Raw genomic sequence first — 25162 nt, forward strand, 5'->3', positions numbered from 1 at the left:
CACTGCATCAATTGACAAGGGAACAGTCACTGATGTCATCTATCTCAACTTCAGTAATGCTTTTGACACGGTACCCCACAACATCCTTCTCTCCAAATTGGAAAGATATGGATTTGATGGGTGGACCTTCTCTCCAAATTGGAAAGATATGGATTTGATGGGCGGACTGTTCGATGGATGAAGAACTGGCTGCAGGATCAAGTCCAGAGAGTGGTGGCCAGTGGGTCAACATCTGGATGGAGATCAGCGATGAGTGGTGTCCCCCAGGAGTCGGTGCTGGGGCCGATACTCTTTAATGTCTTCATCAAGGACATTGACAGTGGAGTTGAGTGCACTCTCAACAAGTTTGCTGATGACACCAAGCTGTGGGGTGCAGTTGACACACCAGAGGGATGGGATGGCATCCAGCAGGACATAGACAGGCTTGAGGAGTGGGCCTAGGTGAACCTCATGAAGTTCAGCAAATCCAAATGCAAGATCTTGCACCTGGGTCGAAGCAACCCCCATTACCAATACAAGCTGGGGGATGAAAGGATTGAGCACAGTCCTGCTGAAAAAGACGTGGGGGTACTGGTGGATGGGAAGCTGGACATGAGCCACCAATGTATCCTCGCAGCCCAGAAAACCAGCCATATCCTGGGCTGCATCAAAAGAAGCATGGCCAGCAGGGTGAAGGAGGTGATCCTGCCTCTCTACTCTGTGCTGTTGAGGCCTCACTTGGAGTACTGTGTCCAAATCTGGAGTCCTCAGTACAGGAGAGACATGGACCTGTTGGAGTGCATCCAGAGGAGGGCCACAAAAATGATCCAAGGAATGGAACACCTCTCCTACAAGGATAGGGTGAGAGAGCCGAGGCTGTTCAGCCTGGAGAAGAGAAGGCTGCAAGGTGACCTGATAGCGGCTTTTCAGTAACTAAAGGGGAACTACAGGAAAGAAGGGGACAGACTCTTTGGCAGGGTCTGTGGTGACAGAACAAGGGGAAATGGATTCAAGCTCAAATAGGGTAGATTTAGGTTAGATATAAGGAAGAAATCTTTTACAGTGAGGGTAGTGAGGCACTGGAACAGGTTGTCTAGTGATGTGATTGATGCACTGTCCCTGGAGACTTTGAAGGCAAGCCCTGGGCAGTCTGATCTAACTTTGGTGTCCCTGTTCATTGCAGGGGAGTTGGAGTAGATGGACTTCAGTGGTCTCTTCCAACTCTAAGGGTTCTATGATTCTATGTTGGAGTCTTCAGTCTTGCAGAGTCCTTGTCTATGCAAAAGTATCCAAAGTTAACTTCATTTTCCACGTCACTCATCAGCAGTAACCTCTTCTGCACGTGAGCTAGCAGGGTGCCCAGGTGGCCAAGAAGGCCAATGGCATCCTGGCTTATATCAGATATAGCACAGCCAGCAGTAACAGGGAGGTGATCGATCCTCTGGACTCAGGTCTGGCGAGGCCACACCGCAAGTACTGTGCTCAGTTTTGGGTCCCTCACTACAAGAGACACTGAGGCCCTGGAGCGTGTCCAGAGAAGGGCAATGAAGCTGTGAGGGGTCTGGAGCACAAGTCTTATGAGGAGTGGCTGAGGGAGCTGGGATTGTTCAGCCTGGAGGAGGCTCAGGGGAGACCTCATTGCTTTCTACAATGCCCTGCAAGGAGGATGTGGTGAGGCTGGAGTCAGACTCTTCTCTTGGATAACTGTGATAGGATGAGAGGTAATGGCCTAAAGCTGCGCCAGGGGAGGTTCAGGTTGGATATTAGGAAAAATTTCTTCTCCAAAAGAGTGGTGAGTCACGATCTGCCCAGGGAGGTGGTTGAGTCACTATCCCTGGAGGTACTCAAGAAAGCTGTGCATGCGGTACTAATGGACATAGTTTAATGGGCAACATTGGTGATAGGTGGATGGTTGGACTAGATAATCTCAAAGGTCTTTTCCACTCTTAGTGGTTCTATGATTCTATGATTCTGTGGCTACACAGAATTACTCTTCTTGTATTTTAGACACTTGTGGTGATTCGGTTCATGCAAATGGATAAATACCAAAAGAATATCACATCCCTGTCCACAGTCAGCTCCTTTTAGAAGCTGGGTTAGAGGTGAGGTCTGAGAAAAGATTAAGAACTAGCTCCTCACACTTTCCCAAGAAGCAAGTTTTACTGGGCAATAGTACAAGTTTCTTGCTGTTCTGAGCTCATGCTGTGTTACTTGTGGGAAAATGTAGGAATAAAAAAGAATGAAGAATAAAAAAAAGAATTAAAGCTTTCTACAGGAGAAAATTCTATGGTAACCTATGCTGTTTGGTACCATTTAAGGCCAAAGATAGTGACTTCTTTCCTCTGACCATTATCATTCCTTCAACAATGTTTGCAATGAGTTGAGTAAGGGGAACACTGGAATTTCCTCCTATGTAGGAATATGCCAGCTCTCACCTTTTCCTGCTGACCTGGAAGATGAATCCAGAGTTAATTTTGCTGGAAGCAGTTAGAAGCAAACATAAATTTATTTGTTCATGTGATGGCTCTGTTCCTCAGAAGCTTTCTAATATAACCAAAATAAATCTGATTCTTCCAAGTCATTTTTTCCCCTGTTCAGTCTCTCTTCACGATAACGACTATTTTCCAGCTTTGCTCTCACATTGGTTCTGCCTACCCAGACTTTCCAGATTGATGAGGAGCCTGATTTCCACAAAGAGAGAAATGGTTTGGCTGAGAACAAAACCAGTTCTCCATATAATAACAGTGCATATAACTAATCAGGAATTCAGCATTCTCAAATGATGCTGAATGGGCAAACGTGATCCAACTGTTCTAAATATAACCCAACTGCCAGCAGGAGTAAGAGTCTTAGGAGGAAGAGGAAATAGACAAAGAAGGAGACATTTACCTCACCACTCACTGAATAAGCAGAAGTTCTCTCAAATGGGACACCAGGGACCTCCAACCTGTCTGACAAACTGTGCAATGCTTGAAGGAAGTCAAAAGGGGAAAGCTGACAGGAGAGAAGGAATCAGCTTCACTCAAAACTTATTTTACTCCTTAAAAGTATGATGACAAAAGTATTATCATATAGGTTTAAAAAATAAAAAAGAAAAAGGAACAAAAAGTCTTTGAAGGACAGCATGTCATTTCGTTACTTGATTTTATTTATGTTGAAGGGCTATTGCAAACACCCTTTTACAGGATGTCAGCAAAATTACATGGAGTCATTCAACTATGCAATCCATTTGGCAGATAATTGGCACATCCAACTGCCAGAGATAGGCAGTTAACTCCCTTCTGTACAGAACACATTTCATACACAAAGTGAAGGCATTACCAAATATCTTATCATGTTAGTTCTGTTGAGCCATGCGGTAATGTAAAAAACAAAAATCACCCAGGATCTTTTTTTTTTTTTTCCAAAAAAAGCTCAACTTTATTACAATATATGAAGTATCTCTGTTTGATGAACTGAATGTGTTGTGTTAAAATACTGTCTCTGCTTGAATTCGCTGGAGGGAATTTTAGAATTAAAAGCTAAGCAGTTGCATACGGCCCTGGTCTTTGTTAAGTATTAGAAAATTATCATTATGCACTGTCGAGCAGAGGAGTTTCAGCAAGTAGAAATTCTGTAATTAGTTACTCTTGCCCTTAAACCTCCAGGGAGGTACAGCTCTCTACTCAGAGATGCTTATCAGCAAGGACTGCTTGAGCTCCTGCAGCCAGGCACATTGCAGGCCTGCACTTGACCTCACAGCCCTGCAAGTCCTTTCCAGGTGCTCCTTCTCAAATCCAAAACCCAGCAAAGACAGAACACACTGGCAGAATGTGAAGCACAAAAATATATTTTGTGACACAAGCTTGTTGTATCACCCTTCATTACATCCAGTGCTTTCAATAAAAGTGAGCCACACATACATTAAAAAGTGGTTAGCTTTGGACTCTTCCACAGAGATGGCTGCCAAGTTAACTCTTTCAAAACAAAATTCTGGCTCAAAAGGGCAGGAACAAGACTCATGATCTGTAAACAAGCTAAGGAAATTGGAAGCCTGTCAGCCTTGGAGATGGTGTCAGCCCAGCGAGGCGAGCAGCAGGGTTGGGCCCTGTTGCTTGCACTTGGTGTGGCACTGATAAGCCTCAGTGTCGGCTGCCTTAGTATAAGAAGAAAGGAGCTCATTACCCAGAAGCCACACATTTCTCCTCGACAGGGTTACTCCGAGCATCCATGTGAAGAGCAGTTGGGGTTAAACACACTCTTTCTTGTTGCCTCAAGACAAGCCTATCGCCCAAGGGCAGTGCCCACCCCAGCATCTCATCCCAATAAAGGGCAGTGACTGGCTTGCCTGCAGCATAGGCCCAGACATGGCAAGCTCCAAAGGCATGAGTCACCCTTCCCGATAAAATTCCACAGGAGCAGGCTGTTCCTTATCCTGATCCCTCACCTTCAAACCAAACACTTCTGGCCTCTCAGCTAAACATGGCCTGCCTGCTCTCCGAGGTATTCTTTGCCCAGCAGTGAAACCAACAAGGAAAGGGCACAGAGCTGCATCTGGAAAAGCATCCATCTTACATATCTTCCAGTTGTTTGTATCTCAAGCTTGATCCTAACTGATGCAAGAATGGAGCCTCTACGGAACGGTAACAGGCAGCAAGAAAGTAATTAACAAATGCCATGGCAGATGTTACAAGGAGCCTAAATTACCAGCATTCTGATGAATGAGTGCCTAGCAGCTTCTTAAAAATAAAAGTTATTCAGCCTTGAGTCACCCTCAGTCACCGTTTCATTAGTCAGTGCAGCATACTGGGACAGAACACGTACAGATTCCTTTTATTCTTGCCAGTGCTTGTTTTTTCCCAATGCAGAAAGTGTGCGAATGTAAAACAATGCCCCTAACTTGATAAAGTTCTGAACAACTCCCCTTAAAAACAAAAAAGTTTTTTAAAAAAGAAAAAAACTTCCTGCAGGTCAAAATGCACTGATTAGCTTTTGAGCCCTTCTTACATAAGATATATGCGGCCTTACTTCCCCGAATGCCAGCAATGTAACTAAAGTAAAGAAAGTCAAAAGCAGCTATTTTGAATCTCAGTTTGGGAAGCAGAAAATCATTCATCTGAGCCAGGTAGAGAAAGAAATCCCACATGCTGAAGCAGCACATGCAATTTCTGTGTTTGTTCTGTATTTTTTAAATACACAGTTTAAGAAGCTTTTAGCTCATTATTACACTTCAGTGTTGTATAGCCCTGCCTGAGGTGATGAAACCTTGACAAAGGACCTACTTTTGGTTAAGCCCACATGTGTTTGTTTTTATAGCTTTTCAGTACCTGAGTGACAACTGATCTTATGTAAGTACAAGAAATATCAAGGTACCTTTGCAATGAGATGTGTGTTAACTAAGGAGCCTAATGCTGCAGTGTGGTTTCTTGGTTAAATAAGCTGAATTCCCTATCCCAGTAAGTGACAACCACGTAAGTTTTTCCACTCTAAATGACTAATGGAAAATTGAATACCACGCATGTTTGTTTGCCTGAAGTTTGCTTAATGCTGCAGGATTGCAACATATTTGTAGATTTATCTTGGATGTATTGATTTTTCTTGTTAAGAACTGCTATTCAAAGTCAGCAAAATCTAGTTACAAAACAGCAGTGGCCTGATCGTTTCCAGGGTATGGAGACCTCATAGCCCTCACTAGGTTCATCATGAACTAAAGGTGTTTTAATCTTCCAAGGGAAGGAAAATCAGGACACAGAACAGTTGCCAAGTTCCAACTATTCTGACAAAAATATCTTGCAATTTTTGTTGTTGGAAGTAGCCCTTTATCATTACTTTATGCTTGTGTCTAGTTAAAAAGAAATGTAAACCCTTTTCCTGTAGGCACTGTGTTAAAAAACAGTAGTTCTCTCGACTCCATTTTGAGTAGGCTTTCTCTTTGTGTGAGACCTGGCAAATGTAAGTAAATGCTTCTTCTGCTACCCAGTGGGTGTCAATACCATATAATGTACCATAAGTCACCTGTCAGCTTATGATTTTGATCTAGGATGGTAAGCACCCAGCTCAATGCCATAAAGCATCTTACATTGGCGTGGTGGAATTTGGACAGTTTGTCACTGTTTTCTGAAGTTCTGAAAATAATGGACATAAATTGCTGAAGCCCTTTGGAAACATAAGTGGTAACCATATTCTGCCTGACTCCACGAGGTTTACTATGTCCTTGTCAGAGGACCACAACTGTCCTATGCAATGTTGCAGGCCATGCTGAAAAGCTAAGTTTCTTTTCCCATAATGTATTGAGAAAAGACAGGAAAAAAGTTACTACTTACATCTATCAGCAGTGGTCTCAATTCAGTAGCAGCAACTGTGGGACAAAACTCTAAAGCATCAGAGCAGTTCAGCATGCCTTTGCATCGTAGTGACTCGAGTCCTTTGTGAATTTCACCTTAAAGTTTGATAGGGACAGCCATCTCTGTGTAAGCAATGAAGCTGGTAACAGAAGAAGATCAAATTACAAATTACCCTCTCCCAATTATCTTCTTGAAAAAGCTTATTGAAAACAAGCATTTTTAGACCATAAGCAAATAAGATTTGAACATAAATTCACCACATACTCATGGTGATTGTATCATTTACTACATACTCAGATTTCTACACTAAATGCTCCATAAAATCCAACATTAACATAGCATTCAAATTTAGCTAGCTGAGATTTGGGAAGAAAAATAACACCTTTTCTTTTTCAAAATTCCTGTTTCACCTCTCTTATTTCTAAAGCATTGAATCTGCATTATATGAAAAGTGAATCTAGGATGGAAAAGATTGGAGCCCTCACTACAAAATAACAAAAGGCAAATCACACGGAGCAGCACCACATGGCTGTCTTGCTGTTCCATTTTCATCAAAATATTTTCCACAGCCAGATTAAGAAAAGTGCTGAAATTATTTTGTATATCAAATTGGTGACATCTTCTCCAGATGAAGTTTTCCAGTGCTTTATTCATAAATCCTCTGGGAGAGCACATCCTTACTCTGCAGCCTCTGAGGAGACTGCCAGTGACCTTCACCCAAAGCAAAAGGGCTAACAACCTTCCTGGCTCAACTACACTTGTGATAGGAGACACAGGGACGACTTGTGCTCAGCGAGTGCTAGCACAGAGAAGGGGATATCATATCATGCATTCTGAAAAAGAACCACATTCCTTCTATAAGCTCCCAGTGAAACACTGGCCAAGATGGAGGGTTTGGCAGACACTCACAAGAATGTTTTATTGTTGATAATAACTTCATATTGTTGATCAAGAAGAGTATTGCCATCTGTTTAAACGATTCAAATAAAGGTTAAACAGGTTTGGTCACTGCGTATTTCCTACAGGCCATTCCAGATGAGTCTGTTCCTTTCCTCCTCTACCTACTCCATTATCTTCTCTTTCTCTCTCTCACTAGCAAAAAAAAAAAAAAAAAAAGTATACTGACAGTTTTAGCAGTTTGGAAAAAGTAGGCATTTTCCAAGCTCCTGGGGACAGGCTCTTCTCTCCAGGATGGGAAAAACACAATGCAACTACACTGTTATTTCAGTTCAATGCCATAGTAATGAAGAATAGCATTTAGCTCCTGCTGTTTTGTGTTTCTGAAAGAATATTGTTGTCTTTTAGCCTTATTCTTAAAAAAAAAAAAAAAAAAAAAAAAGGTTAAAAGGAGGTTGAGCCTTGAGCCTTGTTCTAAAACATAGCCAAAGTATATACATAGGGTCACTTCATTAGTATTGCCTCTTATTTACTTCCATGGAAGCTACAACAGATACTAAGAGCAGATTAACACTATTTGATAAAGGAAATTCTCAGCTAAAAAATACAATTTTTCAAAATAGTTACCAACATTAGCAATGCACTTTTGCTGGCGATGAGTAAGAGCATGCATGCCATGCTCATAACAACTGGCACCAGTGCGGGTGACCCAATGTCACCAACTGTTGCCACTGCTGAAACGCACCACCCACTGCCTCACTGTGCTCACATCCACTATTTGGTCTCTATCAACATTCAGTAAGCATCAATGAATATCACTGGGTGCCATTTTTCCTGGATGGAGGAATTCAGTGACACACATTTGCTCTATCCGCACTTCCATGTCAGATGCCATTCAGTCAGGCTGCCCCTCTGCTGCCATCTGTTGCACAGCAACAACATGTAATAGGATATTGGTGAGAAGGTTCAGCCACTACTGCCATACCACCAATATCTGCCTCTGACATCATGGGCCAACACCATAAAATAGGAGGCATTACTTTCAGAGCAGCTCTTGTAGTTTGAAAGATGAATGTTCATGTATTATTTTTTTTTTAAACTGGGTTTCACCTGCAAAACAAAGCCTTAAGTCAGGGAATAAATATGTTTATCAGGGTTCTAGTCCAGTGTATGATCCAACATCAATTAATTAAACCTAAGCCCTTAAAGTAGTTTCTGATTTTTCCACACACTGCTGCAAGTCCTCGTACACAATAATATGATGTATCAGTCCAAAAGCTCATCTAGTGATTAAAAACTTATTTTGGAATATTCATTACTGAACTCTGTAAACCTTTATCTGTGCTGATCTCCATCAGGGCAGCATCCACCCAAGTTTTCTAAGGACAGCTCCAAGGCAAAAGTTACAAAACAAACCCTCCCTTGCTGTTTGGAAACAATGTGGAAAACACGGGAAGATACAGAGAGACATAAGGTCCTGTACTCTCACAGAAATCCAGCTCTGTTTTCACACAAATACCCAATAAAAGGCACACAGAGAAAGGAATGGCTGTTTCCTTGGCCCAGGCACCATGCTTAGGCACTGTGTGATTCAGGACTTCTCTCTGGAGAAGTCACAGTGCCTGTTCCTCTCAGCACAAAGGCTGGTGGACATGCTCTGCTCCACTGAGTGTCCTCCTGGCCCTGGAATGGTGGGAGCCAGCACTGCTGCATGCATTGTGTGTATTGCATTGTATTATTTAAATATTTAACCTACGTAGTATAACCTTTGTAGGGGTTATCTTTATCACAACAGCAACTAATCAAGCATAGACAATAGATGCAAAGAAACAAGAGAGAAATTATGCCACTGTGAGCTCACCGGTAAGTGACAACATAAAGACAAAGTCAACAAACTTACACTGTTCAAGGAAGCTCACAAAACACCGTAGTTTTCCCAGGCTTTAGGAATAGTGACAAAAACTGAAAAAAAATAATAGGTGCATATACTCACCCACTTCTCTACCTCCTTTCTTGACAAAAGCATTAAGTCTGCGTTCAAAATTGTACCCTAAGCATCAAGAGCTCCGTATTGAATCTATCTATCATCTCCTGAGATGTGGTTCAGGTGCCATTAGAAGCAGCTGTGCTTGGCAGCCTTGCTCTGCTTTTTTTACACAGATGACACATCCTTGCCTCGAAGGCACTGTGAGGACTCCCTCACTGGTGAGAGGAAGGCATGGCATCACACTTTCAGACAAAACTTTTAGCAGAACTTCATGCTCTTGTCAGTATGTTGCTGCTGAAGTTTGCTGTTCTGCTACAGCTGACTGCACAGACCAAACAGGCAGGAATCTGATCCTTTCAGGAATTATCCTGACAACTTTTCCCTGAAAACAGCATAGCTGAGGTGATGCTGAGGAGAACAAGGTCCCAGGAAGCAGTCCCTCTGCAGTGAAATCAGACACAGATGATGCAATCCCTTCTGCAGGAAGTGAGTGTTTGACCACAGGAAGCAGGAAGAGACCATCTTAGGAGATCTCTGAATTCCTGGTATACAGATTCCCGGGGAAAATCTTTGCATCTGGTCTAGAGTGCATGATTTGGTACAAACAGTTTGCCTGCTTTTCAAAGGATGATGCTGACAAATGCAAAGTCTTAGACCCTTTCTTCACCAGGACATTAAAAATAGAGGATGATGCCCAACACCTTCTTCCCCCAACTCCTCCTACGTACCTAAATAAATAGATAGATAGATGCATACATACATACGTACATACATACATAAATCTGTTTAATCAACAAATCATAGAATCACAGAATGGTTTGGGTTGGTATGAATCTCAAAGCCCACCCAGTCCCAACCCCATGCCATGGGCAGGGCTGCCCCCCTCCAGATCAGGCTGCCCACGGTGTCATTCAACCTGGCTTTGAGTTCCTCTGGGGATGGGGCACCCACAGCCTCTCTGGGCAGCTGTGCCAGGGCCTCACCTCCATCTGAGTAAAGAATTTCTTCCTTTTATCTAATCTAAATCTCCTCTCTTTCAGTTTATAACCATTCTCCCTTGTCCTATCACTATCATCCCGTGTAAAAAATCAGTCTCCCTCCTGCTTGTAAGCTCCCTTTAAGTACACAATGAGGTTTTCTTGGAACCTTCTCTTCTCCAGACTGAACAAGCCCAGCTCCCTCAGCCTGTCTCCATAGAAGAGGTGCTCTGGCCTTCTAATTATCTTCAAGGCCCTCCTCTGGACCTTCTCCAACAGTTCCAAATCTTTCTTGTGCTGGGGGCCCCAGGCCTGGATTCAGTAATCCAGATGGAATCTCACAAGGGCAGAGCAGAGGGGGACAATCCCTACCCTTGCCCTGATGGCCACCCACTCCTCTTTTGATGCAGCTCAGGATGCAGTTGGCCTTCTGGGCTGCAAATGCATACTTCTGGCTCTTGTAAAGCTTTTTGTCCACCAGCACCACCAAATCTACCCCTGGAACCTAGTGAAAAAGGCAAGCAGGAGGTGTTCATGTTAAGCCATCCCAAACTCTCACCAATAGCAGAGGCCAAACATTCTCAGGTTCATCATTCCCTGCTGAGAGACAGAAAAGGCAACAGTAAAAGGGTAACAGTTCATGCTGCAGCGAAGGGAACAGCCACCAGCTCTTAACAGGACCTTGGAACAGAGCTAGTGGCTTGGCAAAGAATGTCAGCATAAGTAAGGCACACTTGCATGACATTACAACTGCATCACCACAGGACAAAAGCCCCTTGACACCAAGAGACATCCAAAAAGCACTGAACATTACTGACCATCTACAGACCACTGAGCATCGCATGAAGTCCTTCCAGATTACACAAGTGTAGACATTTGGCTGTGCTGATGTTGCTATCAGAATTTTTCTCTTGTGCTGTCTCACTGATGTATTTATTTCAAAATGGCACATTGCCAGTGCAAAAGTGTGTAGGGATGCATGATAAACTTCACACAGATAAAATAATTTGGAGCTCTGGAAGCCATTACAGCTATGACTGTTTCATTAGGGAAATCTTCAAGACTGGCTAAAGACAACAGAAAGCATTAATCTTCAAAGCTAGTATGAGTTCAAAGTGAGGTACTAGAGAATCATTGTGGAGAACCAGCCTCACCAACATTTGAGTCAAAACTGAGCAGAGATCTTTGAAAGAAAGAAAATACACAGCTGAATTACAAATTGCTTCACCTGCAAATTCATTAGACATACCATGGGAGCTACCGGCCAGCTGGCCTCTCCTCAGTGCATGGGAAAATCAAGGAAGAGATCCTTCTGCACACTATGCTAAGGCATATGTAAGACACAGAGAAGATTTCAGACAGCCAACATGGAACATTATGTACAGAGTGACTACAAAAGACATATTTTAATGCTTATCAAAATTGATGCTAATAATTTAGAACCAAAATATGCCTTTTGCGGTCTCTCTGTACATGATGTTTCTTGTTGGCTGTCTCATATCTTCTCCATGTCTTACACATGCCTTAGCATAGAGTGCAGAAGTGTGCAGAACCTATAATGTGCCTCTCCCTTTCCCTTTCCCTCTCTCTTTCCTTTTCCCTCTCCCTCTCCCTCTCCCTCTCCCTTTCCCATTCCCTTTTCTTCATTCCCTTCATTTCATATGGGGAAAACCATAATTATTGTGCAGCAGCATCACATTTTGCTGCTTTTTAGCTTGCAAAAACACTTCTTCAGGCCATACATATCCAAAAGTCACTGTTTTACATAAATAGAATGACCTGTCCTATTTACAGCTAAATTCCAAATACAACTCTCACAGACAGCCTTCTTTCCTAGTCTGGATCTAAGCTATCATGGCATTGCAAGAGCTGTGAGTTGTTTCACTCCTGATTCCCCTGCCTGCTGTGGGCACTGACCAGGGCATTTCCACAGAAATCCCTGTGGAATTCCAGTGGGCTTGCTCCCAGGGCACGTGGCAGCCTGTGAGGGTGCAGCTCAGTTCCAGCAGGCACCCAGGGTATGGGTACAGAGAGGCAGAGAGCTTCAGATGAAGGACAACACCTGTTTTCCCCGTAATCACTGGGGAAGTGTCTTGTTGACTCTTGGGCTGGGAGTATTTCTCTGATATGTGTTTGTGCGAGCCTCCTTTTTGAAACTCCCAAGGTAAACTCTACTTTTGCTTTCTCCTGTGTGTGTTTTGAGGGCTTCATCGCACCATGTGGGTTTGTGCAAACATGACAACAAAACTCTAATTGCAGAAGCTGGGGAAAGTGTAAGAGGCACACCTGTCTTTTGGGGAGTGCTCTTTTCCTGGAGCTGAGCCCCAGTGGCTCAATTATTATATGAAAGGAAGGCCTGAAATGATCTCCAGAAAAATCTGGGTCTTTTTTCTTCAGTAGATGTAGCGTAATCCTGATCCTGCAAGTCCGTGTCGCTGTCCACCATGGTACAAGCATCAAGCTCATGAGCATTTCAGGGCAGCAGCTGAGGAAGTGGCCCTGGAGCCATTTCAGGGCAAGGGGAGGAAGCCCAGAGGCTTTGACTGGTGTTTTGAAGATAACATAAAAATTCCTCTTAAATCCCCATTTAGGTACCTAAAACTTTTGAGCCTGGCCAGGAGAATGTTCCCTGCCCTGCTGTAAATCCCTACAGCACAGATGCAGTTTGAGGAATTCAGAGCTGGCTATGCAATGCGAAAATTCATCAAAGCTATGCTCTTTCCATTCTTTCAGAAAATGCCATGTTTTTAAGAATATCCCAGCTCTTGGTTTCTCTCTCCTTCCTTCCCTTTCTTGCAGGGGAGAAGTGGTTTCTCTTCACTTTCCTTCATACACACAAGTTCTGATCGCTTCCAAGATCAAGGTCAAGAACAAGCCTTGCCTGGAATTTCTCTGTGCATTATCAGAGTATAATGTTTATTTCATTGAGCAAACACTTAACACAAAGTCACATATAATCCTGCTTGCTGTAACATTCAAAGGCTGTTTGCCCCACTGACTGTTAGCAAAAAGAGGGTAAAGCAGTTAAGAATCACTGTCAGAAAGCAGCTGATTTAGAACAATGCAAACAGGAGAAGCTCTGACCTGTGTGTGCAGAAATATGGGTTTGGGAATATTGATGAAAATATCTGTAATTAGTGGCTAGAAATAAAGCACTTTTGGCTAGCCATAATTTATGACACATCTAACTTTGGTGGAATGGTTGAAATTGATTAATTGACTTCTAGCATGTGGTCATCAATTTACATTCAAACAATGAACAGAAACAGTGGAAAAGAACACAGTCCTTTTCAGTCCTGACAGTAGCAGTCACACTACTGGAGTGCTGCACTGCGAATATTGTACTGAAATTGAGTGTATTTGTATACTGTTGACACGGTGAATGATTTACTAATTAATATGCCTAACTAGTCACTTTAATTATAGTTTACAAATTGTTTCAGATTACTTAACCGGTCTCTGGCTTCCTGCTGTTTGTTTTCCACATTGTGGTAGAAAAGAGGTCAAAGTACATAGTACAATTATGATTTATTGATTTAAACTGTAGAAGGGTAACAGTATTCTTGGCAAGACTTTACTTTTTTAGTGCCTTAAAAAAGGCTATTAGGAGTGACTAATATTGTTATAGCTCTAATTTAAGATGATTAAATGGTTATATTTTATTTGGCAGTGTCTGGTACAGTTTGAAAAACAAGGAATCACTTACTAGAGTGATGGGTGACTTGGAAAGCCTAACTGAGGCAGGTCGGAAGTTGCCATGCTTTTGTTTCAGTATGGGCTTTGTAGATGTTGGGCAGTTTCTTAATTTAAAAATTCAGTATGTATCATATCATTTGGGATTTGGACTCGTTGATCTCTACAGGTCCCTTCCAACTGCTACAATTCTGTGATTACTAATAATTTGTATGGAATACAGAGGTCCAAATCACTTAGGTTCACCCATGGCACAGGGAGTCTTGCTGGTGCAGAGTGGGAAGTCTGCAGCCAGATGGAAACTGCAGCAAAGCCTCACGTGATGGGCTTGTATACCTAGCTAATTCTGACTAAATCCTCTTAGATGTGTACGGAAGGTACAAGCCAAGTTCTTTTGGGTTGTTTGTTTTACAAACTAATGACTGCATATTCAAGTGGCCTTCCATGAGAAAAAGCATTCACTTTCAGTCAAATGCACTATTCATAGATATCCTCTACCTTCCCATTCAGTCACAAAGTCCAAACAAATACATTATCTCCAAGCAAAAACGTAACCTAGATCTTTAGACGATACTGAAGACCCTGCATATGTATCAGATCAAATATATCAATAAGAGAAAGGAAGAAGAAAAAGAAAAAGAAGAAGAAAAAGAAGAAGAAGAAGAAGAAAAAGAAAAAGAAGAAGAAAAAGAAAAAGAAGAAGAAGAAGAAAAAGAAAAGCACACACACACACATGCACTAAAAGGAACTTAGCACGTTATCTACAACATTTCCTAATATTTCCTTTCCTTTTCCCTCAACATTGTGAAGTATGTTTGCTTTTAATCAATATCAGGCATTCCGGAAGGTACTAGGCAAGAGTGTAAGAGCAAGAGTGATTTAACCAGACAGTAATTAAATCTTTATCATTGCTGTGTTTCCAATGTCGTGATGCATAGAAAAACCTTCACATTGTTATTGGTTACCAAAGCAATATTATAATAAACTGCTGCTTTGTATTATTAATAATTTTTCACTATTCTTATACAAATTGACAATGCCAGTACTCTGAAGCTCCTACATGAATGAAGCAAAAGCTTAAGGGAGTATTTTCTAATTCAAGAAAAATAATGTCTTTGTCAGAAGCTGAATTCTGAATTCACTGAGCTAGTGGGCTCAAAACCAGTTGCGCCCTTACTTCAGCAGGCTACTGCAGCAGACAAGGAGCATGCTCCCATTCACCATATACCACCACCAGCATCTGCCCTTACAACACACATATTGACCTGTTTGTGCACGTACCAATTGTACAGCATGTATGTGCCCTCTTGATCAAAACAAGCCAGAAAGAACTGAAAAGTAAGTGTTGCCACAGGGGACGCTGTCGTATAGAAAACCAAAGAGAGGAAGAATTAAGCAGGAGATCATGTGGCCACAGACAGATTTTCAGCCTCAAACTTGACAATCAGTCACAAGAAGAGTGTCTCTCTTCAGCCCTCTTAGTAACTTTGGAAACCAGTTAAAGATCAATCCAGAAACCAAACCAAGCCTGAAACAACCTTTCAGAATCCAACAGAGCTCCTTTTAGGGCTTCAAAGACAAAATGGCCAAACATCCGAGGGTAAGCTTTATATCACAACATTTTAACCTGACTTTATTGAATATTTAATCTAGCTGAGGAAAGATGGGAAAACTTAATGCCCATGTACTCCCTAGGTTCTGCTAATGAGGAAGCAGACCTGACTTTCCTGGTGCAGGGCTGCAGGCAGGACTGCCCAGTGAGGTGAGTCCCAGTGGTTGACACGGATCCTCAAAAACCCAGTCTTGAATCCTCTCCTCTCACGTCTCCTCTCACTCTCACTTTGTGCCAGACCAGTTTCCAAAGCTCTTTCCTAATAGTGCTAGTCATTCCCATGCCCTGCAGATCCAGACAACAAACCTCTTCTTTTCCAAAACATAGCTACAATGTGCATTGTCCATGAGTCTACTCAAACTGAAGACTAAAAGTTGGGTTTGCTCAGGTGCAACCCATTCTTCTTCCAGAATTTTGCCCTCAAGATACTGAAAGCATGGACATATTGGCAGTGTTTTATCTCTGTCCCATGTAGGCCAGCTATATGGATGCCAGCAACATTCCTCTGAGAGTAGTTCATCCCTACAGACTGATCCTAGACATAAGAGAAATGTCCCCAGGGATTAGGGGAGACAGGAGATCTGAGATGTCCCCTGGGCACTGCCCAGGGCTGTTGCTGTGGCTACGGAAAGCAAGACTCTGGGCAAAGGAGGTGACAGAAGCAGAATTAGTTTTGTCTCTGCTTTTATGTGAACACCTCCCAGAGGGGCACTCCTGCTGCAGGCATGTCTGATGAAACTAGAGAGTAGATAATACATTTAATGTCACTAAAGTCCTTGTGAGAAATAATAGCAGTGGTTTCAGGCAATGACTTGACTGTCCTGTTTCTTGTAGAGCTATGTCAGTTTCCAAGTTTTATACCGTGCTCTGCTTTTAATGCTGCCATGCACCTTTCATTTATGTCCTTCATGTAACAAAGGCTGTGTGGGAAAGGTGTGGGAGGGGGGGCCATGCACATCTTCTTCAGCCTCAGCCACCAGTCTCTGTAGGTTGGGACATTGTCCTCAGTGTCCTCAGTGTTAGGAGGTGCTCCCAAGACAGTGGCCTGCCCAACTAGCTATTCCTGCTGCAGAACTAAGGTTGACCCAGCCTAGAGAAAGAAAATGCATTGATATCAGTGGCTCATTGTTCACCTGTAGCCATCAGTCTGTGTACAACATTTTGCCCTTAGCTTCACTGGTCCAGCTCTCAAATAGTGTGAGCAACATTCTCACTGTGGCTCACACCTCTGGTCTAGCTTATGTTCATTCTTGGTGTTGTCAAAAACAAGATCCTCAAGACCTTAGGTCGGGCTGTGAGCGTTAGATGCACTGGGGCCTGCCACACTTCTTTCTTCACGGGAATCCTAAGGCTAGCATTGATGCTGGGACATGGTGAGTTGGCCTAGTCCTCCATGGGCACCCATATGTCCTGCCCAGGTGGTGCTTCTCACCTCCACTCTCATCAGTGGAGCCAAGATGGAGGCCAAGTGTATGCCAACATGCAGGATCATGGAGGACAGCTGAAAAACTCCAATGTAAGCATGCTGCCGTGATCAGGCAAAGTGTTTCCAAAACAAATGTGTCAGTCATGACATTCAGCTGTCTTTGGTGAGGTTGCATTCACCCAAGCAGTTAATGCACCCAGGCTGCATTAACTAAAGCTGAATTTCAGGTTTTTATGGGAGGTTTGGAAATCCAGTTTCTCCATCTGCAAACAAGAAGTTGCATTCATATTCATAACAGAAGTCAGACCTGATTTTAACACATGTAAATATAATGTATAGTTCCCAGTTAGTGCAATTTGACAATGACAAATGTGTGAGAGCAGGGGGATCAGCATCTGACCTTGAGGAGCAGCAGAGTGGTCACTGGCAGCCTCGCACTGCCAGCACAAATGAAAGTGATCGCTGCAGGCTAGGTCCTGCAGTTGTTAATAACCAGGCTAAGATAATGACGCCCACTGTTGCTGATCTCAGCTTTGTTTTCAGTTTTGGACTTGTATGGATTATACCAGGAAGACACTTTTTGTCTTCTTGATAGTTAGTGAGGTTAAACATCCCGCTTCCTTTTCTTCTCTATGTTGTTCTGTCTACAAAAATGTAGTAATGCAAGTTTCTTACTTTCAAACCTCCCAGAAAAGGAGTAACAGGTTATTTATTGAAATGCAATATAAACTCATAAAGTACCAAACTACTCCAACTAGAGAAGTTCCCTCTCTCCATTACAAGGAATTAAGCATTCCTTTCTTCCCCACTCCCCCAGTAAAACTAGAAATAATGGACCTAATTTTGAGCAAAACATGTATTGTCACCACCAATATAAAACTCAAATAAGACAAAAATAGTAGGTCTTTAATTAGTTTCAACACTACAGTTTTCCGTCTATAGTTAGATACCAGGTTGAAAGAAGTAACAAGCAGCTCAATTAGTCAGAACTAATGAATTCTGAAGACTTCTGGTCTATAGACAGTACATTTGTGTTTTGTGATCTAGATGTTAACTCACTTCAAATGATATGTAAAACATTCTCTCTGTTTGGTTAGTATTTCTGAAAACAAAACAAAACAAAACAAAAGGAGTAATTCAAATGTTTCTCAGAGTATTTGACTACAACTGGAGAAGACACAAATAGAAATACACACTTTGTTTCTTTGCTAATTCACACAGTTTCAGAAAGCTAAGACATTTTTCAAATCACATTAGGCTCAGTTTTGTGAGAAGGAGAAAAATCTCAACTTCTGTTTCCTTTGCAATAAAAGAATGTTTTCATGAATGTTCAGGGCTCCTTTTCTGGGTTACAAAATCAAGATGATATTGTTTTTCCATTTACTTTCTCCTCTAGAGCATGCTGCTTTCAAAAACAAGGTCTGTGTCCCTGGGGCCGGATGGCATAACTGTGTACACTGGCTCTGAGGATTTAGCTGTCCATCTCCTCAGGCTACGGAGGATTCTTTTTCATGCTCTGAGGATTATCTTTAACATTAATCTCCCAGCGTTTGCAACGAGCCATGCCATTTTCAAATCAGTAGGTTCTCCAACCGGCATTTGCCCTGCTAGTCCTCTACGCTCTGCAGCAGAGCGTGCCATGCCAAGAGGAGCATGCCTGTAAGTCAGGTATCAGCCTAACCCTTACTCCACCTCTATGTGCAACAGGCGTCTTCTTCTGGCACTGAATTTAAGGTGCTGATGCACTTTTAACTGTGAGCAGCCTGCAAAATAGCCTGATTCTTCCTAAATCTGCCTCCAAAGATGTAAGAACCTGAAAGCTGTAGGCACATTCTTCTTGGTGGAGAAGTGGAATGCTCGCCTCACGTGCCCTGCTCTGGCACATGGTGCTGGCAGGAGACATCTGTATCAGAGCAGTCAGAGAGAATCGTATATATGGAAACACTGGGAAGCAACTGAATGGTGGAGGAGAAAAAAGGTAAGGAAGCTCTGGGAAGTTTCTCCTCTCTGTCTTTGCTCTACCACTGTACTTTTTTTCTGGATGGGAGTACCCACTCTCCCTTTCAAAGACCTGCACAAACACACTGTTCCTCTGTTAGGAGGGGGTGGCAGAAGCTGCAGACACCTCATCTTAAATGTAATATCCTGCTAATCAGAACATGGCTCACAAATGAGGGTACAGCTTCAGGCCCTCTGCAACCCTACAAACTCACCTCTTACTCCTTGAGACTAGGCTAATGATGAGAACAGAGTAGAATAACCAAAGGGGCACCCTCATGTGGCTTTGTCTGGGATTCAGACTGACTCCTTAGGGCCTTACCCAGAAGAAGGTAAAAATGTAATAACTGCAGAACGAAAAATGATGAAAGAGAAAACCAGATCTTTCTTTGAAGATGGAAAAAGAGACTATACGTATTTGGCATTATGTTTTTAAGGAGGCCTGGCTGAGGAAGAGGGAGCACAAGAATTTCTACTGAGGCAGAAGGAATAAGAAATCTTAGAAGGAATAAGTGAATATCAAGTCTCCCTGGCCAGCCTGTAGCAAAGACTGAAAAGCTGAGCAAATGGGATGGGGGACAAAGGTCACTCCTTCCGGAGGAGAAACTCAGCTGGTGCCGTATTTTTAGATTCCTGCAGGGAGATGCATGCAGACATCTGTGGCATGGGGAGCAGACATGATGTGGGCGTGGTTGGAGGCAGCAGGGCAGCACACAGCTTCTGCATCTCCCACCCCCTGGAAGCCAGCTCCAGGCAGCTGCGGGCCCAGAGCACCCGAGCTGCCAGCACCTCCAGTCTGGACAAATCTCCTGGTCCTTCCTCTGCTGTTTTGGGTGCTCCTCTCTACTGCAATAAATCCCCATCCCAGCCACACAGGGATCTCACATATTCCCAGCTGGTGACCTGCAACAGCCCTCAGCTGTCACTGCTGCCAGCCCCAGGGAGGGGCTGCTGCCTGCCGGGAGCCCAGCACCCTGACATAGAAGCCCTGCTGGGGGTTGAGGTCAGGCTGACCTCCTGTCCTCCAGCTGTGTGGCAGAGAAGGCCACTTCTTGCTTGCACTGTGCCACATGTGTCCCCGCAGTACCATGTTTCTCCTTGCCTCTTGAACCCACTGGTGACGTGGGCTCACAGCTGCTATTCACACCTCCACAGCACTTAACAGCAGCTAGTGAATTCCAGATTGTAAAACAGTGAATTACTGGGTAACTTTGGTGACCGTGCTGATGACCTGGAAAAGATGGACCTTCCAGAACTGAGGGCTGCACTCAGAAATAAAGTCTGGACAGAAAGTAAGCCATGCCAGGAAACATTCCCGTGACTCTGTCTGTATTTTTAAAGTGTTAAACTGTCCTGGCACCAGCATGGCCTGCTCCATCCCACACCCTCTCACAAATTCCCAGGCAGCAGCTGGAAGTGGCACCGTCACGTTATCTCCCGACAGGAAGGAGCACAAGCGTGCTGTAGCCCCCTCTCTGTCTCCCTTTATCAGGACTCGACAGCATTGATGCAAGAGGGATTTTGAGCCAGGTCACTGTTTGTTTGTTCATTCTTTTCCTCTTGCCCTCCTCCCATCTCCAGGACATGCTGTTCTCCCAAGGCAAGAAGAAATATGGTGCTGTGTGCATGTGGTGTAGAAATCTGTCAGGTCCTTGTCAGATAGGAAAATCTTTCTATTTGCTTCTCTGCTTCCCCACCGTGCAGAGCTAAATATATGTGGATCTGAGCTGTAGTGCTGTGGTGGGTCCCACTCACTCCTGTGCACCGCCATGGGTTGAGAGTAAAGAGAGGTGTCAGACATCTTCATGCGTCCCTGCTGGCAAGTGCCTGTGTATCCCGTGCCTTAGGCTCAGTGCTCATTCCAGTGAGGAAATGGGGAAATCATGCGCTTAGCCTCAGCTCAGGCATTGCCAAGTAGGAGGCCAGACATTTCCAGGGAAAACTAGTTCATAATCTGGACCATAGTGTTTTAGCTTTCAGATGGAACCTGGATTTGTTTATATTCATTAAATTCCTATATTCCATAATTATTTTCTGTCTCTGTATGCATGCTGATTTATACTTGTGCTTCACGTGTATCCCACAAAAGCTGGGGCAGACAGATGCTGCTCTTTGCTCTGTGTGAAGAGCAGAGCTGTGCTGAAGGGAGGCAAGGGTGTCTCTGGATAAAATCACTATGTGTTTAGACCTGCTGAGCTGCAGCATGGGAGCGACCATGCCATCTTCAAAGACTAACTGCTGAGCTGGGAAAAATCCTGTCAGCTTCAGTAAAAACATTTCTCTGCACTTTTGACAACAGCCTTTGATATGAGACATTCCTGGGGCCTTCTCCAAGCTGTACGTTTTAGCCAGGGTAAAGTGAGGGCTGATAAATCTACATAAGAATGAAGGACAGACTCTTTAGCAGGGTCCACTGCAACCAGACAAGGGGACATGGTTTCAAACCAAGAGAGGGAAGATTTAGACTGGACGTAAGGAAAAAGTCTTTTACAGTAAGCGTGGTGAGGCACTGGCACAGGCTGCCCAGGGAGGTGGTAGATGCCCTGTCCCTGGAGGCACTCAAGGTCAGGCTGGAGGGGGCTCTGGGCACCTGCTCAAGCTGTAGATGTCCCTGTTCACTGCAGGGGAGTTGGACCAGGTGGCCTTTAAGGGTTCCTTCCAACTCAAACAATTCTATAATTCCATATGCTCAAGCTTAGTGCTGATAATCCCTGGATTACTTCTCCCTTTCCTGCATCTCCAGGGAAATCCTGGCAGTCTGCAGTATCAGCCACCAGCAAATAATTCTCTGGGAAGGGCAAAGCTGACTCCTGTGCATTCACCTTTGTCTCGACGCCAAGCAGAGTGGCAGCACCAAAGACATGCCTCATCAGTCTTCGTGTGTACAGAGAGAGAATAAAATGTTTAAAAGTAGCAGGAAAAAAAAGAAGTACTAGTAATTTCCCCAAAATCTTGTGTATTTGTGAAGGTGCTATCAGGAACATAGCTTTGATTTAGTTAAAAAACAAGCACACAAGAACGTTCTTAGATTTTTAGGCCAGTTTATACAACTGTCAGCTCAGTTTCAGTGCAACATTCGTTCCAGTTATTTCATTCAATAACGCTTGAGTACCATACCGCAATTATTTGTATCTACCTAATTCATACAAGGTAATGTTGAACAAAGAAACAAGATACAGAAATGCTTCTTGATACTCTGAAAATTAGCAGAATAGCATACTGAGTTGAGCAGATTCATGCAAACTCACATGCGGCAGTTTCACCATGCTACTGCCTGTACAAAGAACTCAGAAGGAAAGTCTGCTGCCAGCAGACTGAGCTCACATGCTGATTTCTTACTGGTTTGCACTGGTGCTGGTGAAGCAGAATCCATGATAGTTGTGCAAGGTCCACCGTAAAGCATTAAGGAAATATATCTGAAGGCAGGATATGCCTGAAGTTAAGCACTTTTCTAGTACAACCTCTACATGATCAGTCAATATAACATAATTTTATATTGAACATGTGCACCCTTCGTTGCTGGGAAGCTGTCAGTACAATTTGATCTTTTGCACTGTGATGTTCTTTACAGAATGATGACTCTGGATTTTGTTACTGGCAAACTGAGCACTTGTAGAAGCAGAAGACAGATATGATGGGGCTCTCCTATTGGTTCTAAGGAAAAAAATCTGAAGATTTCTGTCCAGATTATTGTCATGAGTTGACTTATTTTGTATATCTAAAAAGGGAAGTGAAACCAGAATCTTCCACATTGGCTTCTATAAAAACAACTCCCCAGGGATGTTTGTTGAGCTCAGTAATTTTCACCACTTATGCACTTGAATTTTATTCAGATCTCTTGTAAGGAAGTGACTTTCCTTGTGTTGGCACATAAGTGACAATAAACTCCTGAAACACATCTGCTCACTCATTTGCCCTCCACACTCTGTGCCAACGCATGTGAGCAGCTGTAGGTACAGCTAATTAGAAAAGGGATCTTCTACATGCAGTGAGTTATGAAATGTTGCATGTATACTAAATACAGCTCCTTCTGCCCCTCAAAATGGCTTCTCACAGAGGAACAACAGCTCCTTCCCTAGGGAAAAAAAAAAAGACATCGAGTGTCCTGGTGTACTTCTGTATGGGAATGAAGCAAAGAGTGTAATGAGTGAGTAATTGTGGACATTCTTCGATGGAAAACCATCTAGCTGTGGGCTCATTCATCTTACGGAAACAAAGAAATCTCTATGCTCTCTGTCACATTTTGGGTAACGCCTGAGATTCAGAGCACTGCAGGAAGCGCTCAGCCCTGCTGGTGTAAGCCAAGCTGTCCGTAAAGGTGTTGCTGCCCAGGTGTGGCCATCAGCACACCTGAGTCACAGTGCACACGGTGTGGCTGAGACCTGTGCTACTGAAACACCAAATTTTCTACACACAGCAGAACATCTATACAAAAAGAGTGTCTAGAGCTGTGCCTAGTGTTTATCTTGTGGTCTTAAGCCATGTGAGCACCACCTAGAGCTGGAAAATTCAGCTAGTGCTGGCAGTGGACACAATCCCGCTGATCTGCTCTGAAAACGCTGATGCATTTACAGTAAATCCCTTACCAGGCCAGTTGTGCAACAAGCTGAAGTGACACAAAGTATTAACATTTATGGTGGTGAGTCAAAATCAAACAAACATCCTTCTTTTATAAGCTTTCTCACAGCATGTAGTAGCATGTACTGCAAGTAATGAAGCATCTGTTACAGCCCCAGCTCTCGCAACTGAGCAAGTGTTGCAATCGTCCTGAAGGGCCAAGCTTCTGTTAAGGATTAGTGGATGGATGAGAACCGATCAGCTATGGCCAATGCTCATCTCAGTTGGTTCAGGAAGAACAGAGTTTAAAAAAAGCCTTAAAGAGCCAGGTTCCCCAGGTAGAAGTTAAAAAAATAGAGTACAGTATCTCCATCTTGCAAACTGTCCCAAGCCAGTTTTAACTCCAGACTAAGCATCTTATTTCAGCAACACTTGCAGTCCATTCCAGTGCTCAGAGTGCTGCTATAGGAAATGGTCTGGTCCCATACAAAAGTGACTTACGAAATGTCCTTAGATGACTCACTCTCCACCAGGTCTCCTGCTGTGATTCAGATGCCCTGCACCCAGTGTTTGAGGTTCCCCTTCTCGCCTCGCTGTGCCCCATCTGCCTCCCATGCTGCAGCAAGGGTCATTCACACACCCCAGGTCAGCTTACTGACTGCAGAGATTTGGCTCCATTTACTCTGCAGCATGTCAAGCATAAACGGAGTCAACAAAATTCCTGGGAGTCAGAAATCTAAGGCTCGATGCAGCAGGGCATGTATGCATTAAATACAGGCATAGTCTTATTTCTCAGCCATTCAAATGTGTACTTAAAAAGCACTTACTTAATGGCTTTGCTCACTAGAAAATTACCTGTGTCTGTGAATGCTTTTGTATTGGACCAAGCCTTCCCTTTTAAAGATTATCTCTGCTTCTAAGTATGACTGTTCTCTGTGCAGTCCGAGCAGTTACTACACAGTGGGGACAATTAAAACTGTGTATCTGTTTTTGTTTGTCCCACATACATAAACATGTGCAGTAAAATTTATGCATTGCCATACTAGGAATCATAAAAAACTTTCCATGAGAAAAGTTTTCGTTTCCAAGGACAGGTTGCTGCTCAGAGCTCGCCCAACAGACAGCCTTCAGGCAAGATCCTGCTGTAGGTATAAAAAGCTTGCTTCATAGTTACTGTATTTCCCTGTGTGCTTAGAAACGTTCAGGTAAAAATTCCCTTGGTGTCTTGCTTTCATGTGTTTTGATTCCAGAGTGTCTGTGCAGATGCAGGGAGTTAATGATTCCTGCAAGACCAGCCTGCCTCCCCCCTGGGCCCTGAAATACTCCTCTGTAAGTTTTTTTTTCCAGGGGGGGAACTTTTCTTGCTAGTTTATGACCTCAAACTATTGATCTAAATCTGTGTACAAGATTTGAGGCCTTCAATCAGAGCAGGGCTACATGTGTGGCACCCAGTGAAACTGACAGAAAATTCAACTCTCTGGAATTCCTCTCTTATTTCTATCTGTGAGGAGAAGATAAGAATTCAATATTAAGGAAACAGCAAGATCATGCAATCAGCAGCATGCAAATGCCCTGTAATGACCTTCTAGTCATTTCACTATTAGTTCTTCATGTCCCCTTCCCTGTTTGTCATAGATCATCACATGTTTTTTCAGGTCAGAATGTGGGTCAAGACTGTCTTTTTTCGCAAAGACCACAGATTTGGGTGCTCTA

The 25162-nt window shown here is 43.3% G+C and overlaps 1 long non-coding RNA gene across 2 annotated transcripts in view; it reads right to left on the minus strand.

Moving 5' to 3' along the window:
- Window positions 1–9656, minus strand: part of LOC110389575 — a 36538-nt gene extending 26882 nt beyond the window's left edge. For both annotated transcript variants that reach the window (XR_002433301.1, XR_002433302.1), the window contains exons 1-2: window positions 9193–9656; window positions 6282–6441 (exon numbers count right to left, since the gene is read on the minus strand). This is a non-coding gene — a long non-coding RNA (uncharacterized LOC110389575). The remainder of the gene's footprint in view (window positions 1–6281; window positions 6442–9192) is intronic.

This window comes from Numida meleagris, chromosome Z (genome assembly GCF_002078875.1).
Source record: "Numida meleagris isolate 19003 breed g44 Domestic line chromosome Z, NumMel1.0, whole genome shotgun sequence".
Classification (NCBI taxonomy): Eukaryota; Metazoa; Chordata; class Aves; order Galliformes; family Numididae; genus Numida; species Numida meleagris.